A 20338-nucleotide genomic window follows, 5' to 3' on the forward strand; every position below is an offset into this window, starting at 1 on the left:
TCCGCATGCTTAACGTTTGATGAAGATTTGTATTATGAGTTATATGTTTTGGTGACTGAAGTTTGTTCGGAGTCCCGGATGAGATCATGGACATGACGAGGAGTCTCGAAATTGACCAGAGGTAAAGATTCATATATTGGAAGGTTATATACGGACACCGGAATGGTTCCGAAGAGGTTCGGGGATTTTTCGGAGTACCGAGAGGTTACCGGAACCCCCCGGGAAAGTTAATGGGCCTCATGGGCCATGGTGGAGAGGAGGAGGCAGGCCACAGGAGGTGGCACTCCCCTAGCAGTCTAAGTTGGACAAGGGGTGGGGGCGCGGCCCCCTTTCTTCTCCCTCTCCCCCTCTTTCCCCTTTCCCCTCTCCGTTAGAAGGAAGGGGGGAGCCGACGACTAGGAGTCCTAGTGGGACTCCCCCCACTTGGCGCGCCCCCGAGGGCCGATCGGCCTCCCCTCTCCTCCTTTATATACGGGGGCGGGGGCAGCCCAAAGACACATCAATGTTTCCTTAGCCGTGTGTCATGCCCCCTCCACAGTTTACTCCTCCGGTCATAGTGTCGTAGTGCTTAGGCGAAGCCCTGCGCTGATCACATCACCATCACCGTCACCACGCCGTCGTGCTGACGGAACTCTCCCTCGACCCTCTGCTGGATCAAGAGTTCGAGGGGCATCATTGAGCTGAACTTGTGCTGAACATGGAGGTGTCGTACGTTCGGTACTAAGATCGGTTGGATCATGAAGACGTTCGACTACATCAACTGCGTTAACCTAACGCTTCCTCTTTCGGTCTACGAGGGTACGTGGACACACTCTCCCCCTCTCATTGCTATGCATCTCCTAGATAGATCTTGCGTGATCATAGGATTTTTTTTTGAAATTGCATGCTACGTTCCCCAACAGTGGCATCAGAGCCAGGTCTATGCATAGATGATATGGACGAGTAGAACACAATGAGTTGTGGGCGATAATAGTCATACCGCTTACCACCAACGTCTTATTTTGATTCGGCGGTATTGTTGGATGAAGCGGCCCGGACCAACATTACATGACCATGTTCATGAGACCGGTTCTACCGACGTGCTTTGCACACAGGTGGATGGCGGGTGTCTGTTTCTCCAACTTCAGTTGAATCGAATTTGACTACGACCGGTCCTTGTTGAAGGTTAAAACAACACACTTGATGAAAAATCGTTATGGTTTTGATGCGTAGATAAGAACGGTTCTTGCTAGAAGCTCGTAGCAGCCACGTAAAACTTGCAACAACAAAGTAGATGACGTCTAACTTGTTTTTGTAGGGCCTGTTGTGATGTGATATGGTCAAAACATGATGAGATATAAATTGTTGTATGAGATGATCCTGTTTTGTAAAAGTTATCGGCAACTGGCAGGAGCCTTATGGTTGTCGCTTTATTGTATGAAATGCAATCGCCATGTAATTGCTTTACTTTATCACTAAGTGGTAGCGATAGTCGTAGAAGCAATAGTTGGTGAGACGACAACGATGCTACGATGGAGATCAAGGTGTCAAGCCGGTGACGATGGAGATCATGACGGTGCTCTGGAGATGGAGATCAAAGGCGCAAGATGATGATGGCCATATCATGTCACATATTCTGATTGCATGTGATGTTTATCTTTTATGCATCTTATTTTGCTTAGTATGGCGGTAGCATTATAAGATGATCCCTCACTAAATTTCAAGGTATAAGTGTTCTCCCTGAGTATGAACCGTTGCTACAATTCATCGTGCCGAGACACCACGTGACGATTGGGTGTGATAAGCTCTACGTTCACATACAATGGATGCAAGCCAGTTTTGCATGTGCAGAATACTTGGGTTAAACTTGACGAGCCTAGCATATGCATATATGGCCTCGGAACACTGAGACCGAAAGGTCAAACGTGAATCATATAGTAGATATGATCAACATAGTGATGTTCACCATTCAAAACTACTCCATCTCACGTGATGATCGAACATGGTGTAGTTGATTTGGATCACATGATCATTTAGATGACTAGAGGGATGTCTATCTAAGTGGGAGTTCTTAAGTAATATGATTAATTGAACTTTAATTTATCATGAACTTAGTCCTGATAGTTTTTTCATATCTATGTTGTTGTAGATCAATGGCCCGTGCTACCGTTCCCTTGAATTTTAATGAGTTCCTAGAGAAAGATAAGTTGAAAGATGATGGTAGCAACTACACGGACTGGGTCCGTAACTTGAGGATTATCCTCATTGCTACATAGAAGAATTATGTCCTGGAAGCACCAAGGTGCAAGACCCGCTGTAGGAGCAACTCCGGACATTATGAACGTTTGGCAAACTAAAGTGATGACTACTCGATAGTTCAGTGTGTGATGCTTTATGGCTTAGAATTGGGACTTCAAAGACATTTTGAATGTCATGGAGCATATGAGATGTTCCAGGAGTTGAAGTTAATATTTCAAGCAAATGCCCGAGTTGAGAGATATGAAGTGTCCAACAAGTTCTATAGCTGTAAGATGGAGGAGAACAGTTCTGTCAGTGAACACATACTCAGAATGTCTGGGTACCATAACCACTTAAATCAGCTGGGAGTTAATCTTCCTGATGATAGTCTCATTGACAGAGTTCTTCAATCACTACCACCAAGCTATAAAGGCTTCATGATGAACTATAATATGCAAGAGATGGAAAAGCCAATTGCCGAGCTCTTCACGACGCTAAAGGCTGCAGAGGTAGAAATCAAGAAGGAGCATCAAGTGTTGATGGTTAACAAGACCACTAGTTTCAAGAAAAATGGCAAAGGGAAGAAGGGGAACTTCAAGAAGAATATCAAGCAAGTTGCTGCTCAAGGGAAGAAGCCCAAGTTTGGACCTAAGCCTGAAACTTAGTGCTTCTACTGCAAAGGGACTGGTCACTGGAAACGGAACTACCCCAAGTATTTGGCAGATAAGAAGGATGGCAAAGTGAAAGGTATATTTGATATACATGTTATTGATGTGTACCTTACTAATGCTCGTAGTAGCGCCTGGGTATTTGATACTGGTTATGTTGCTCATATTTGCAACTCGAAATAGGGGCTATGGATTAAATGAAGATTGGCTAAGGACGAGGTGACGATGCGCGTCGGAAATGGTCCCAAGGTCGATGTTATCGTCATCGGCACGCTACCTCTACATCTACCTTCGGGATTAGTTTTAGACCTGAATAATTGCTATTTGGTGCCAGCGTTTAGCACGAACATTATATCTGGATCTTGTTTGACGCGAGACGGTTATTAATTGAAATCAGAGAATAATGGTTGTTCTATTTATATGAGTAATATCTTTTATGGTCATGCACCCTTGATGAGTGGTCTATTTTTGTCGGATCTCGATCGTAGTGATACACATATTCATAATGTTGAAGCCAAAAGATGCAAAGTTAATAATGATAGTGCAACTTATTTGTGGCACTTCCTCTTAGGTCATATTGGTGTAAATCGCATGAAGAAACTCCATGTTGATGGGCTTTTGGAACCACTTGATTATGAATCACTTGATACTTGCGAACCATGCCTCATGGGCAAGATGACTAAGACTCCATTCTCCGGAACAATGGAGCAAGCCACTGACTTATTGGAAATAATACATACTAATGTATGCGATCCGATGAGTGTTGAGGCTCACGGCGGGTATCGTTATTTTCTGACCTTCACAGATTATTTGAGCAGATATGGGTATATCTACATAATGAAACATAAGTCTGAAACATTTGAAAAGTTCAAAGAATTTCAGAGTGAAGTGGAAAATCATCATAAAAAGAAAATAAAGTTCCTACGATCTGACCGTGGAGGTGAATATTTGAGTTATGAGTTTGGTCTTAATTTGAAACAATGTGGAATAGTTTTGCAACTCATGTCACCTGGAACACCACATCGTAATGGTGTGTCCGAACGTCGTAACCGTACTTTATTAGATATGGTGCGATCTATGATGTCTCTTACCGATTTACCACTATCATTTTGGGATTATGCTTTAGACGGCTGCATTCACGTTAAATAGGGCACCATCTAAATCCGTTGAGACGACACCATATGAACTGTGGTTTAGCAAGAAACCTAAGCTATTGTTTCTTAAAGTTTGGGGCTGCGAAGCTTATGTGAAAAATCTTCAGCTGATAAGCTTGAACCCAAATCAGAGAAATGTGTCTTCATAGGATACCCAAAGGAAACTGTTGGGTACACCTGCTATCACAAATCCGAAGACAAGATATTCGTTGCTAAGAATTGGTCCTTTCTAGAGAAGGAGTTTCTCTCGAAAGAAGTGAGTGGGAGGAAAGTAGAACTTGATGAGGTAATTGTATGTAACATCCCAAAATTCTAAATTTTGGAATGTTATATTAAATAAATAGTTTTGATTGATTGTTTGATTTGTGTTGTCGTTGCTTGAGTGCAATTGAGTGAAATTTGAAACTTTTGAAAGTTAAATGAGAGGGAATAAAAGGACTTTCCCAAACTTTCACTTTGCATTTTGATCTCCATGAATTCAAATTCTTTTCATCACAAAACCCTGGAGAGAAGATGACATGACTTCTTCCATTTAAATAAATGTAAGGGGTTTTGAAATGATTGAATTTTAATTTGGAAATATTTTTTTCAATGTAGAAACTTTAAGCAACTCAATGATTTTCATGCAAGAAGATAAAATGACTTCTTCAAATCATATGAAATATGAGTTGGGAGTTTAAAAGAATCAAATTGGAAGTCCCTTTTGAAATTATTCTCATTGCAATGCCAAGAATTCGTCCATTCTCCCACCTAGCTCTCCCACCTTGCGCCGGTGGCTACTCCGGCCCCGGTGGCCACAAGCCCCTACCAGTGGCCACTCCGGCCCTGGTAGCCACCCCTCTCTTCAAGATGGTGCCTTTTGCCCTAAACTTTGATCGTGGGAAGAAGTTTCAAGCGGATATGAAGGCCAAGTTTGGTCACCCGGTGGTCTTCTCCCCGGGTTTTCGTCAAAAGGAATTCACCATGGTGGTTTCATTTAGCCATGCCTCTTTCAGACATAGTGTGCACATGGTTAGTGTCTATCTTCTTGCCATGTTTGGGAGTTATGCCCAAGGTTTTCGTGTTTGATTCTTGAAGGATAGGTCTTTCAAGTTCTCGGTTACTTCAAAAGCAGCGGGTTTTGAGATCTATAATGCAGGTAATATTGTTGAGAAGGATTTTGAATTGGTCTTTAATCTTTGGAACTTCGGGGGCCCGAATTGGCAACGGGAAGAAGCTCTATACTATGCCAAGCTTGAAAAGAATGGACCTTAGTGGGTAGATCCAGCAAGGCCATTGTTCCTCACTCCGGTGATCACCGGAGCTATTCCATGGTGGTCCGGGACGCTAGATCGGTTTTCGATAGATTATCGGCACCATTCATGAGGGCTCTAATCAAGGTCTTAACAACAATTCATTGCACGTTAATTCTAGTCCAGTCAGTCCTCAGATGGAGCGCCATGTCATGCAACATTCTCTTGCACGTAATCACATGGTTTGCCATGCATGCGGGGCCAACAGTCACCTGGCCCGCTTTTGCACCGCTTTGAAACTTCCTGGGCTTTGGCCGTTTATTCCTTTTGCTTCTTTCCCGAGCCCACCTGCAGAGGCTTGGGCCGAAGGTGAGGTGGAATCTTAGTTTCGATGTATTGGGTCGGCGGCACAGATTCGGCAGGTGCCTTCATTTAAGGAGTTGGTCAAGGATCTTTTCCCAAACTTCTCGCCGAGACCATCGCTTGCCTCCTCGCCTTCCACTTCACTTTCCTTCTCTGCTACCAACTCTGCTTCTGCCTCGACAAGCTCGCTTCCACTGCCATTGCTGTCAGACAGGGCACTGGTTGCCTCCTTGCCGGAGTCGGCGTCGATGGCCAATATCCCCATTGACCCTCAACCATTCGTTCCACATGGCTTTCAGATTCAGGTGATTGAAGGCCACAATGGGGTTTCGCGCGCGATTGTTCCTCATCGCCCAAGAAGGCACGAAGAGTGGGCGATTGCCAGTATCCACCCGCATCCAGATGAGGTTTTTTTTTCCCAAATGTGCGTGAAGTTCTTGAAGAGTTTCTTCAGGGAGTTGCGCAAGTAGGTGTTAGAGAAATCCAGCCATGTCCTTTGGGGGAAGCTTATGTCAAGTTCACGCATGTCAGAGATAGAGATAGGCTCATTCAGTAGGGCCCGCATGCATTTGGCGATGTTTTTATTTCTTTTATGAAGCACAATCAAGGAAGGAATTTGTGCCGGGTTCATTTCAATATAACTTGTTGGTTGCTGTTTGTGGGGGTCCCCTTTGATTTCTGTAACACTGAGGATATTGCTTCTGCGATATCAAAGTGGGGCAAGATCATTAGTTGGGAGAAAGAAGATGCCCTGAAGGGGAAGATCTTGGTCAAGGCTAGAGTCACAGAGCTTGGTGATATCCCTAAAAGTATAAGATGGTCTGAAGGAGAACAATTTGAGGAGGAATCCTGGACCTGCTCTATTGAAGTTCTTCTTGAGGAAATGTTGGGTGGTGGGCCTGCAGATGAGGACCCTTTTCCACCTGAGGGTGTAGACCCACACCCGGTGCCCCAGCATGCTAATGATTTCCCAGGTTTTCAACCACTGCCTATTCACAATATTCAAGCTCCTAATGTAGACTGGGATGATTGGGAAGAACAAGCAGAGCAAGAGGATCACTGGGCTTTCCCACAACTAGCTCATGTCCTTCCTCAGCAGCATCAAGTTGAAATTCCAGCTCTGGCAGAAGATGGGGCACCAAACAGTAGCATTACTACTACGGTATCTCTATCTGATGGTTTACTTTCATTGACCCACTCTGCCAGTGAAGAGGTCAACCAAGGTGTTCAGGTCCCTCCAATTGGTCAAGGGCTTCTTAACATTGCCTTGGCTTATAATGCAGTTGGAGAAGAGGATGATGTGCAGGTGCTGCAGCCAAATGCTGATCAGCCACAGAATGTGATCATGCAGCATGCTGAACTGACCCTGAATGTGGTTGCTGAAGAACAACAAATTCTGCAGCCAGTGGTTGCTGTAGCTCAACAAAACCTGCAGCCTGTTCCCACTTCAGACATGCCCTCTACTGTTAGAGATATTGAAGCTTCTGGCACTTCTTTGCCCATTGTGCACTCAGACAAGTAGCCTGAAAATTTGAAGGAAGTTCCTCACACTGATAATAGTGCAGTGCCACTGGATGTTGCTGGCAGTGATATTGTTGCAGATTCTATTCCTTCACATCAAGTTCATATTCCAGATATCAAGGGCAAGGCTGATGTTCCAATCCCTCACATTGGTTCCTCATCTGAAGCAAACCCTAAAAGTAAATATGGTTCCTTCTCTTTGCTAGGTTCTCCTTCTTTGCTTGAATTACATACATTGGCTCAAGATCATGCTTTGCAAGTCATTGATAGTTCACATTTAATTTCTGAAGAAGGGCTAGATTTATGGATACAGCACTTTTCACCAGCAACCCAAGGAGCTACCCCAACTTTCAAAATGGATATTCCAGTAAGTTGGTTTAACTTCATAATTCATTTGGTGTTGACACCTGACAAGTTTGATTGGACCATGCATTTGCTCAAATCTGATATCTGGAAATTGTTGACTGCTAATTGTGAGCAAGAAGAAACTCTGCTTTTTCATATACCTGGTGGATGTACAACTTCTCAGGCACCTACATGTAAGGATTTCATCCTGGGTCTGGGCAAGGAAAATGAAGGTATTAGTCCTGCTACTCATTCTTCCACTGGGGCAAGTAGTCCTCTTCAGCAGGTGTCCCCAAATAAAGTCCTGCCACTTGGAGAGGCCATCTCAAGGAAAAGGAGGGAGAAAGAACCTATGGTGGAAACAGAGGTAAGAAGAAGTGACAGGATCAAAAAGGATAATAATGGCTATAGAAGGAAATCATGTGATGCTAAATCTTGTTTACCATGTAATGCTATACCTCCAGTTATTCACAATTCAGTGGTTAAAAACCTGTCTAAATCTTTCTATAAGGTTGCTGAGGAAGAGGTACAAGAAAAGTTGTCCAAGAAACCTAAGAAGAAGGGACGGGAAGAGGTGGCTAAGGTGTCCAAGGCCATAGCAGAAGCAGTCAAGTCTAGGCATGTGTGATGATGTGTCTTCAACATCAGCCTGTGATAGATAGCAGAATGGCCTGCTATTCTCTTTTGGGAAATATTTGTCTTATGTATGCAGTCAACTGTAATGTTTGCAACTGCTGCACACTGCTTGTTTGCCCTAGATGGCACCTTTTGTATGTTACCTGCACTTTGCTGCTGTGTTAGCTCTGGTATCTCCTTGTGGAAGGGACTACTACTCTATCTGATGCTATGGAAGCTTCTGGACCACATTTCTGGTTGTCTAGGTTTTCTTGGTCATATGCTTCTGTGACATGCTAGAATGTTTCCCCTTGCTAGGTGATTTGTCCTTTATATGGATCCCAATAACATTGTGGCCTGGGATAATCATCAGGGGGTGGGCCCTGCTGATCAAAGTAGCATAAATTTGACTTTTAATGAATAACAATAGAACTTGGAATATCTTAAACTGGAATGTGAGGGGCATTAATTCCTCAGATAAGTGGTTGGCTATCAGGAAAAAAGTGGAAGAAAGTGCTGCTGGGATTGTGTGCTTACAGGAAACTAAGAGAGAAAACTTTGATCTAACCTATATTCATAAAGTGTGTCCTTAAAGGTTTAATAAATTTGAGTACTTACCTTCCATTGGGGCTTCAGGTGGCATACTCACTGCTTGGAATGGAGCTCTATTTTCTGGATAGCTAATGTTTCAAAACAAGTTCTCCTTATCCATTCAGTTCACCTGCAAGACATCTTCCAAAAGTTGGATCCTCACAAACATCTATGGTCCTTGCAATCATGAGGATAAAATTGAGTTCATTGACTGGTTTGGTAATATACAAATGCCTAATGATGTAGATTGTATTCTCATGGGTGATTTTAATTTTATCAGAACACCTGAAGACAGAAACAGACCTGGAGGGGATGTTAATGAAATGCTCATGTTTAATGAGGCAATAAGTGAACTTGGCCTGATTGAACTCCCTCTAAAAGGCAGGAAGTTTAGCTGGAGCAACATGCAAGACAACCCACTACTGGAAAAATTAGACTGGTTTTTCACCTCTGCAGCTTGGATGACCAGCTACCCAGATACTTTGGCTCTTCCCATGGCTAAACCAATTTCTGATCACCTACCTTGCATGATAAAAATTGGCACAAATATCCCAAAATCTAGAGTGTTCAGATTTGAAAACTATTGGCTTAATCACAGCTCTTTTAAACAGGCGGTTCAGACTGCTTGGACTATTCCAGTAGGTCATTCAAATTGTGCAAAAAAGATAAATGCAAAATTCAAAAATGTCAGAAGAGCACTTAAGTTGTGGGCCAAAAACCTTGCTTGTCATAAGAAGCAAATTGCAGAGCTAAACGACTGTATATTTCTCTAGGATATGATTGAGGAATTCAGGGACCTTTCACTGTTTGAAAATAATTGTAGGACCATGCTCAAGGAGTATTTATTAACTGTCCTCAATGATCAGAAGATTTATTGGAAATAGAGAGGTAAAATTAAAGGAGTAAAGTTTGGAGATGAGAACACAAAATTCTTCCACACCAAAGACTCTATTAATCATAGACACAATAAGATTGCTATGCTGATGAACAAGGATCAAGTTGAAGTATCAGATCATGATGGAAAGGCTGCAATCCTATGGGAGGCTTTTAAAAATAGACTGGGACAATCTAATGGACACTTAATACACTTTGACCTCAATGATCTTTATGAAAACACAGTGGACCCCTAAATCTTCATTGACCTAGAAAAGCATTTTTCTCAAGAAGAAGTTAAAGAAGTGGTTAAAAACCTGCCTACAGATAAGTCACCAGGGCCAGATGGATTCAATAATGAGTTTATTAAAAGTTGTTGGGATATTATTAAGACTGATGTCTTTGAGCTTATATTGGCATTCCATGCTGGGAAGGTAAATCTTGAGAGCATTAACTCCTCTTTCATCACTCTAGTGCCAAAAAAAGAGGTGCCACTTTCTCCAAATGACTTCAGGCCAATTTCATTGCTAAATGGTGTTCTGAAAATCATTACTGTAGCATCCCAAATTTTCAATTTGGAATGTTATACATTAGATCATCATTGCATATCATATTTTATTGCATTTTGGTTGATCCTAGAAAATTCTACGCAACTCAAGGACCCTCGGAGAGAGTTGGGGATTTTGTTATTTTCATATTTGAGTTTTCTCAAATTTTGAAAATAGGATCATTTGATTTTATTTATTTTATCTTCAATTATTTCTATTACAAAAAAATATGAGAGAGGGAATAAAATGACTTTCCCAAAATAAAGAAATATTGAGGATTTAATAATAAAATCAAATAAGATTTTACTTTGGTTTTATTTGCTATTTTATTTGAGTTTAGGAAAACTATGCGTTTTTCAAAATTGCATTTAGGCCCCAAATAAATGTTCATCCTGTGCGGCTTGATTTTAGAAGGCGGGGAAAATATATTTCGAGATTTTTGGAGTCCGTTTAGTATTCCTTTTATTTTTTTTCTCAGTGTAACTATTTAAAAAAACGTGAACCGACCTAACGGGCCGTGTCCGACCCGGACACTTGGCCCGGCCGGCTTTATAAGCCAGGAGAGGCCCAACCGAGCCCCCAAACCCTAGCCGCCCCGCCCGCCGCCTTCGCAGCCGCCACCGCCGCATCGCGCCGCCGCCCTGCGCCGACCCAGCCGCCCACCGGACCACCGCCCCGCCGCTCGCCGGAGGTAGCCATCGCCGCCGCCGATTTTTCTCGAAAAACCGTTGGTTTTCCGTCGGTTTTTTGTTCGGTTTTTTAGTTTTGTTTTTTTATAGATCGGTTTTTCTGGTTTATTTAATTAGCGAGCGTTCGCTAGTTTGTTCGTTTTAACGAACGCGGTCATCGTTTAGATCCAGATAACGAACGTCTGTTTGTCGTTTTCTTTTTCTCGGATTAAATCCGCAATTTTTCTGATCGCGATTCCGGATCCGATTTTCGTTTTAGTATAACTTTTCGCTCGTTTGTCGGAATCAGGCGATTCAAACGCCTGGAGTTTCGTCTCGAAACCCTCTTTCCGTTTAACCAACTCAAATAAGTTTTTGCCACTGTAAAAATGTCCCTAGATCCAGAATAGTAAATGAAGCATGTTTCTTTTGTCGTTTGTCTTTCTTTGTTTCGTTTGATTTGATTCTTTTTGCCAACCGGAGTTCCTAAGTTGAACTTTCTGGTTAGATCTCTTATTTGAGTTTTACCTGTGCATTAGTTGAGTACTTATTGTATGCTTGTTTGTTTGCGATAGAGTACCCGGAGTGCGCCGCTTGCTACTTCGAATCGCTAGGTTTTGCGGGTCATCAGCATGGCAAGTAACACTTTGATCATACTTCCAATTACCCAGTTTTATTGCATTAGATCAATCCTCACACCATTGCATGTTTAGGATCTAATTAAATTGTGGGTTTGGGAAGTAGTTGAGATAGTACCTATTACCTGTTTATTATCAAACCTTTGGGAGTTACTTCTACGTTTGCTTATTATGCCATGCTATGCTAGTAGACGTGGATTGGGTGAGTGTATGCATGACAGATGAGAGATTGTTAAATTAATGGTTTATCTAAGGTGGCAACTTAAATACACATCTCAGTGGATTGAGGCACCTGGGTATTCCAGTGATTGCCTGTTTTTCTTTTGGACCGCCACCCAGGCTCAAAGGGATCATGAGATTATTCATGCTAGAAACTTCCGTGTGTAGCCACAAGCTACTATGGGCTCTAGCATAGTTGATTAAGTTGTGCGAACTCTTATAGTGGTAAACTAGCAGATGTAGGGGAAAGTAGGTGTAACGGTCTACCCGATCTTAAGGTGCTAGCACTTCTGAAAGACTATGTCTCGGTCATCCGTTTCTCAAACACCATGCAGTGCGAGAAATCCAACGGAGGAGATCGAGTCTTGTGGGGAAAAGTGCACAAACCTCTGCAGAGTGTATAAACTAATCATGGTTAGCCGTGTCCCCGGTTATGGACATCTTGAGTATCTAGTACATGGATTATCATGTGAATCTCATCATGTTACTCTAAATTAATTTTGTTGGGTTTCGTTTAATGATGATGCTTAATTGGGATTGAGAATGCTCTCAACCATTCCCAATGTTTAACAACTACCATGATAGTTAAATAAAATTTATTCCTTTGCAATAGGGAAAAATTGGCTTTACGCAAAACTATAACCATAGAACTTTCCACCAGCCAAATATGCATATAGTATAGCCTATATCTTTCATTACTCTCTATGTGTTACTTTGCCAGCATATTCCATGTGCTGACCCGTTTCGGGCTGCAACGTTCATGTTGCAGACTTTTCAGACGATGATTAAGGTGATTTTAGGTCGTGGTTCTATACTTAGTGATGCCGTTGGAGTTGATGGGCTCACTTATCTTCCAAGCCTTCTGATGTTATCATTATTAGATGGCCTTAAGCCATATTTATTATAATAAGTTCTCTTTTGAGACACTCAATGTAATAAGTGTGTGATTGCTACTTTGTTATAAATCCTTCAAGTACTGTGTGGTGTCAGCATTACTGATCTAGGGATGACACTTGAGCACAGAGATTGGACCGTTTGAAGTCTGGTCACTACAAGATGGTATCAGAGCACACACTGACTGTAGGACACGACCACTAAGCTAAAGCCCTAGATCACTACTCACTCTCTTCTCATTCCGACTTCTCATCTTTTCTACTCTTTTAGGATGCCGGATGCAAGAAACAAGTTCACACAACCGGATGAAGATACACCCTTTGGACGTCACTTGAAGGAAGTTACTAGATACCTGAACATAGGAGTACCAAGCTTCACCGGGACTTACAACGCCACTTTACCTGAAGAAGAGCGCCAGATGATTCAAGTTCCAGGAAGGACGTTCATGCCAGTCACTGAGCCCATAGAGTTTTCTTTTGATGCACCAACTTGGAATCTAGGAAAGAGCATGGCAGCTCACATCGCCATGGGATGCATTGGAGAAGTTTACCGCAATGATCTCAAGGATACTATCTACCAGATTTGTGGGCGCCGAGATGAGCAATGGGAGATGATCAGTGTCAGGAAGGATAGATCAATTGCAACTTTTATCCAGGAGTTAAACCAGCACATTCGACGTTAGGAAAACCAGATGTGCGCCGACATGATAGATCCGAGGAAGGCGAGGACAAGAATCAAGGAACTGGAGGAAGAACTCAAGGCTACACGTGAAGATTATGAAGAGGAAATTGAAGTACTCGTGGATAAGAATGCTGACTTAACAATGAAGATCGGAATATTTATGGGAGGCCCTACACCAGTAGAAGAAGACGAAGAACCCAAGGAGATTCTCCCAGAAGACTACATCATCATCGACGACACCGACTCGGATCCAGATGATAGCGATGATGACTATGTTGATGAAGCTGGAGCAGATATCATGGAGTCTGCAACCGAAGAATATTTTTAGTAGACCACCCCATCAGTAGTAGTAGTCCACCATGTAAATATAGTAGTCCGAGCACTTTTGCGATAGATAGATCGATTGTATGCCCTTGTTTGATTGAATGAAGGAAATTGTTTGCTTTTGCCTCATGTGCATATAGGTAGTGTTTTCTCTCTAGACCATGATACGTCTCCAATGTATCTATACTTTTTGATTGCTCCATGCTATATTATCTACTGTTTTGGGCAATATTGGGCTTTATTATCCACTTTTATATTATTTTTGGAACTAACCTATTAACCAGAGGCCCAGCCCAGATTTGCTGTTTTATGCCTATTTCAGTGTTTTGAAGAAAAGGAATATCAGACGGAGTCGAAACGGAACGAAATCAACTAGAGAAGTTGTTTTTGGAAGGAAACACACCTGACGAACTTGGACCCCACGTCAGGGGAGACACGAGGTGCTCACGAGGGTGGGGGTGCCCCCCCCCTAGGGCGCGCCCCCCTGTCTCGTGGGACCCCCGTGGCTCCTCCGACGTCCTCCCTGCACCCATATATATCCACGTACCCTAAAACTTCCAAAACGCAAGATAGATCGGGAGTTCTGCCGCCAGAAGCCTCTGTAGCCACCAAAAGTCAATCGGGACCCTGTTCCAGCACCTTGCCAGAGGGGGGAACCCGCACCGGTGGCCATCTTCATCATCCCGGTGCTCTCCATGACGAGGAGGGAGTAGTTCTCCCTCGGGGCTGAGGGTATGTACCAGTAGCTATGTGTTTGATCTCTCTCTCTCTCGTGTTCTTGATTTGGCACGATCTTGATGTATCGCGAGCTTTGATATTATAGTTGGATCTTATGTTTCTCCTCCCCCTCTTCTCTCTTGTAATGAATTGAGTTTCCCCTTTGAAGTAATCTTCTCGGATTGAGTCTTTAAAGATTTGAGAACACTTGATGTATGTCTTGCCATGGATATCTGTGGTGACAATGGGACACCGCGTGCCACTTGATGTATGTTAAGGTGATCAACTTGCGGGTTTCATGACATTGGGAACCTATGCATAGGGGTTGACACACGTTTTCGTCGTGATTCTCCGGTAGAAACTTTGGGGCACTCTTTGAGGTCCTTTGTGTTGGTTGAATAGATGAATCTGAGATTGTGTGATGCATATCGTATAATCATACCCACGGATACTTGAGGTGACATTGGAGTATCTAGGTGACATTAGGGTTTTGGTTGATTTGTGTCTTAAGGTGTTATTCTAGTATGAACTCTAGGGCTGTTTGTGACACTTATAGGAATAGCCCACCGGATTGATTGGAAAGAATAACTTTGAGGTGGTTTCGTACCCTACCATAATCTCTTTGTTTGTTCTCCGCTATTAGTGACTTTGGAGTGACTCTTTGTTGCATGTTGAGGGATAGTTATGTGATCCAATTATGTTAGTATTGTTGAGGGAACTTACACTAGCGAAAGTATGAACCCTAGGCCTTATTTCCACACATTGCAATACCATTTACGCTCACTTTTATCATTTGCTACCTTGCTGTTTTTATTATTTCAGATTACAAATACCTATATCTACCATCCATATACCACTTGTATCACCATCTCTTCGCCGAACTAGTGCACCTATACAATTTACCATTGTATTGGGTGTGTTGGGGACACAAGAGACTCTCCGTTATTTGGTTGCAGGGTTGCTTGAGAGAGACCATCTTCATCCTACGCCTCCTACGGATTGATAAACCTTAGGTCATCCACTTGAGGGAAATTTGCTACTGTCCTACAAACCTCTGCACTTGGAGGCCCAACAATGTCTACAAGAAGAAGGTTGTGTAGTAGACATCAGACCCCCCTCTATTCTTAAATCTTATCTTTTCTAAACCCTCAGATGCCTCTGAGACATGACCCCAGATTTACCTTCCCACCGGAGCTCACCTAGTTGATCCAGCAGCAGAACAATTGATGCAGTTGCTAGTCCAGAATCAGAATCAGGGGAACAACAACAACCCACCACCACCGCCACCACCTGTTGATCACTTAGCCCGTTTTCTTAGGTTGAGTCTGCCGGTGTTTTCCAGTAGCACCGAGTCAATAGTAGTAGATGATTGGCTCCGCAAGACAGCAAGGGAGTTGACCACAGCAGGATGCACAGATGCGGAAAAGGTGAAGTTTGCCACACATCAGCTTGAAGGACCCGCAGCATCATGGTGGGAGAATTTCACAGTCACTTTCCCTGTCGACACTGTCACATGGGACCAGTTTCAGCAGGCTTTCTGTACTGCCCATGTTTCAGCAGGAGCTATGGCCATGAAGAAGCGAGAGTTTCGCAACTTGCGCCAAGAAGGACGGACAGTGGGCCAGTATGTGGAGGACTTTAGTAAGTTAGCACGTTATGCCCCAGATGATGTAGCTATGGATGCAGCTAAGCAGGAGAAGTTTCTGGAAGGACTGAATGATGAGCTGAGCATGCAGTTGATGGTAGCAACCTTCAACAACTACCAGGAGTTGGTAGACCGTGCTCTTATGATTGAAGGGAAGCAGCAGCAGATTGAGAACAGCAAGAGGAAGTATGGACAAGGGGAGTACAATTCAGGAGCTCAGTAGAAGCCACGTTTTACCCCTAGACCGGGAGGACATTTTCAGCATACCCATGGAGGTGGTAGCTCGCACAATCACAATGGCACCAGGAATGGTAATGGGAATGGAGGAATCAATGGCCAGAACCGCACCAACCCATCGACCCCAGCCAAGAGAGACCTGAGCCAAGTCACTTGCTTTAAGTGCCAGAAGACCGAACATTATGCCAATGGATGTCCTGAATCCCATAGTGGAAATGGAAATGGAAGCTTTGGGAAGAAGCCGAACCCTTTCAACAGGGGACAGGTGAACCACGTTAACGTGGAGGAGGTTGAAGAGCAGCCAGATGCAGTAATCGGTAAGTTTTTGGTTAAGTCATTTACTGCACTCGTTCTTTTCGAGACTGGTACATCGCATTCATACATATCAAGGGGATTTGTGGATAAGTATAACCTGCCCACCAAAGTTCTTAGAACACCTATGTTAGTAAGCTCACCAGGAGCAGAGTATATGGCTAGCCAGGGATGTTTTCAAGTGCCATTGAGTATAGGTAGGCATGTGTTTCCCTCGGATTTGATCATTTTGGAATCACAAGAATTGGATGTAATTCTAGGTATGGATTGGCTGTCGATGTATGGAGGAAACATCGATTGCGCCAGTAAGTGGATTTTGCTTACCACCCCAGAAGGGAGAAGGATCAAGTACGTATCCCGGCATGTGCCGATGAGGACTCAAGTAAATTGTCTAACAGGAGTTGTGCAGGAGGAAGTACCAGTAGTGAAGGATTTCCCTGATGTATTTCCAGAAGAGTTGCCAGCCATGCCACCGGATAGAGATATTGAGTTTTTGATTGAGCTTTTGCCAGGAACAGGGCCAATATCTAAGAGACCATATAGGATGCCCGCAAAAGATTTGGTGGAGATTAAGAAGCAGATTAAGGAGTTACTGGATAAATGATATATCTGCCCAAGTTCTTCGCCTTGGGGATCGCCAGTACTTCTAGTGGAGAAGAAGGATGGATTGTTAAGGATGGTTGTTGATTATCGAGGATTGAATAAAGTAACCATCAAGAACAAGTACCCACTACCGATGATCAATGATCTGTTTGATCGAGTGCAAGGAGCTAAGGTATTTTCCAAGATCGACCTGCGATCAGGATACCATCAGTTGAAGATTCAAGAACAGGATATACCTAAGACGGCTTTTACCACCAGGTATGGGCTGTACGAGTATACCGTTATGTCATTTGGTCTGACTAACGCACCTGCATATTTTATGAACATGATGAACAAAGTGTTTATGGAGTTTTTGGATAAGTTCGTCATAGTGTTCATTGATGATATCCTGGTTTACTCGAAGAATGAAGAGGAGCATAAGGAGCATTTGTGTTTGGTACTTGGTAAGCTCAGAGAACATCAGTTATATGCCAAGTTTAACAAATGTGAGTTTTGGTTGAAGGAAGTTGGATTTCTCGGACACGTTATATCTGGAGAAGGTATAGCAGTAGATCCCAACAAGGTTGACACTGTGACAAATTGGGAAGCCCCAACAACAGTTGGAGAAATCCGGAGTTTTCTTGGACTCGCGGGATACTACCGGAGATTCATTGAAAATTTCTCAAAGATTGCAAAGCCTATGACGGAGTTGTTGAAGAAGGATACCAAGTTCATATGTACTGAGGAATGTGAGGCCAGTTTCTAGGAGCTGAAGAAGCATTTGGTTACATCGCCAGTGTTGATTTTGCCAGATCGAACCAAGGATTATGAGGTGTATTGCGACGCTTTACGTCGAGGACTTGGAGCAGTGCTTATGCAGGAAGGAAGAGTTGTTTCATATGCCTCACGACAGCTTAAGCCTCATGAGTTGAATTATGCTACGCATGATTTGGAGTTAGCAGCCGTAGTGCATGCATTGAAGACTTGGAGACATTTTCTCATTGGAAACCATTGTGAGGTGTACACGGATCACAAGAGTTTGAATTATATTTTCACTCAGAAGGAGTTGAATCCCAGACAAAGACGATGGATGGAGCTCATCAAGGATTATGATATGAGATTGCATTATCACCCTGGAAAGGCTAACGTAGTAGCTGATGCATTGAGTCATAAAAGCCATGTGAACACACTAATAACGGAGATTTACCAAGGGAGTTAGCCGAAAATCTTCGTGAGCTATGTTTGGAGATAGTTTCGAGAGGCTATGTAGCAGCATTGGAGATTCAGTCTACGTTGATGGATAAGATCAGAGAAGCCCAGAAAACCGACAAGGAGATCACTTCTATTAAGGAGAAAATGAGCAAAGGAAAAGCTAAAGGATTTCGTGAGGAAGAACACGATACCTTATGGTTTGAAGACCACGTTTATGTGCCTAATGACCCGGAGATTAGGAAGTTAATTCTGCAGGAAGCCCATGATACACCATATTTGATTCACCCAGGAAATACCAAGATGTATTTGGATTTGAAGGATATTTTCTAGTGGACCGGAATGAAGAAGGATATTGCGGAATATGTAGCAGTTTGTGATGTATGTCAGAGAGTGAAGGCAGAGCATCAGAAGCCATCCGGATTGCTACAGCCATTGCCGATACCCGAATGGAAGTGGGATAAGCTAGGCATGGATTTTATTACGGGTTTACCCAGAACTCGTTCAGGCTATGACTCGATTTGGGTTGTAGTCGATCGTTTGACAAAGGTAGCTCATTTCATCCCAGTGAAGACTACCTATACCAGTGCTACGTTAGCAAAGATATAGATGACCAGGATCATATGTCAGCATGGTGTTCCAAGGAGCATTGTATCGGATAGAGGAACCCAGTTTACCTCAAAGTTCTGGAATCAGTTGCACGAAACTTTGGGTACCAGGCTAGAGTTCAGTACAGCTTTCCATCCGCAGACAGATGGACAGACCGAGAGAGTCAATCAGATTTTGGAGGATATATTGAGAGCTTGTGCACTAGATTATGGATCTAGTTGGGACGAGAATTTGCCACATGCAGAGTTCTCTTACAACAACAATTATCAATACAGTTTGAAGATGGCCCCTTTCGAAGCCTTGTACGGAAGGAGGTGCAAGACCCCATTGTCGTGGGATGAAGTTGGAGACCACCAGTTGTTTGGACCGGATCTGATTAAAGAGTCTGAACAGAAAGTAAAATTGATTCGCGATAGGCTCAAGGTAGCCCAATCCAGGCAGAAGAGCTACACAAATTCTAAACGCAAGGAGACAGTTTTCTAAGTCGGAGACCGAGTTTATCTTCGAGTATCTCCACTTCGAGGAGTTAAGCGCTTTGGACTTAAGGGAAAGTTAGCGCCACGTTTTGTAGGACCATACAAGGTTTTGGAGCGTATGGGAGAAGTGGCCTACAAATTGGAATTGCCCGAAGGATTGTCAGGAGTTCACGACGTGTTCCACATTTCCCAGATGAAGAAGTGCCACGCAGAGATGGCTGATATACCACTGAGAGACACAGTGCCGCTGGAAGCAATTCAGTTGGACAGTGATTTGACCTATGAGGAGAAACCGGTCAAGATTCTTGAGTATGCCAGCCAAGTCACCCGCAGCAAGTTTATTAAGTTTTGCAAAATTCAGTGGAGCCACCACACGGAGGATGAAGCCACCTGGGAGCGAGAGGAAGAATTGGTAAAGGACCACCCTCACCTATTTACTAGCCAACCCGAATCTCGAGGACGAGATTCATCTTAAGGGGGGTAGGTTTGTAACATCCCAAATTTTCAATTTGGAATGTTATACACTAGATCATCATTGCATATCATATTTTATTGCATTTTGGTTGATCCTGGACAATTCTACGCAGCTCAAGGACCCTCAGAGAGAGTTGGGGATTTTGTTATTTTCATATTTGAGTTTTCTCAAATTTTGAAAATAGGATCATTTGATTTTATTTATTTTATCTTCAATTATTTCTATTACAAAAAAATATAAGAGAGGGAATAAAATGACCTTCCCAAAATAAAGAAATATTGAGGATTTAATAAGAAAATCAAATAAGATTTTATTTTGGTTTTATTTGCTATTTTATTTGAGTTTAGGAAAAATGCGCATTTTTTTAAATTTCATTTAGGCCCCAAATAAATGTTCATCCTGTGCGGCTTGATTTTAGAAGCCAGGGAAATTTTATTTCCGGATTTTTGGAGTCCGTTTAGTATTCCTTTTGTTTTTTTATGAGCGTAACTATTTAAAAAAATGTGAACCGACCTAACGGGCCAT

The sequence above is a fragment of the Triticum dicoccoides genome, chromosome 6A (assembly GCF_002162155.2).
Source record: "Triticum dicoccoides isolate Atlit2015 ecotype Zavitan chromosome 6A, WEW_v2.0, whole genome shotgun sequence".
NCBI classification, from domain to species: Eukaryota; Viridiplantae; Streptophyta; class Magnoliopsida; order Poales; family Poaceae; genus Triticum; species Triticum dicoccoides.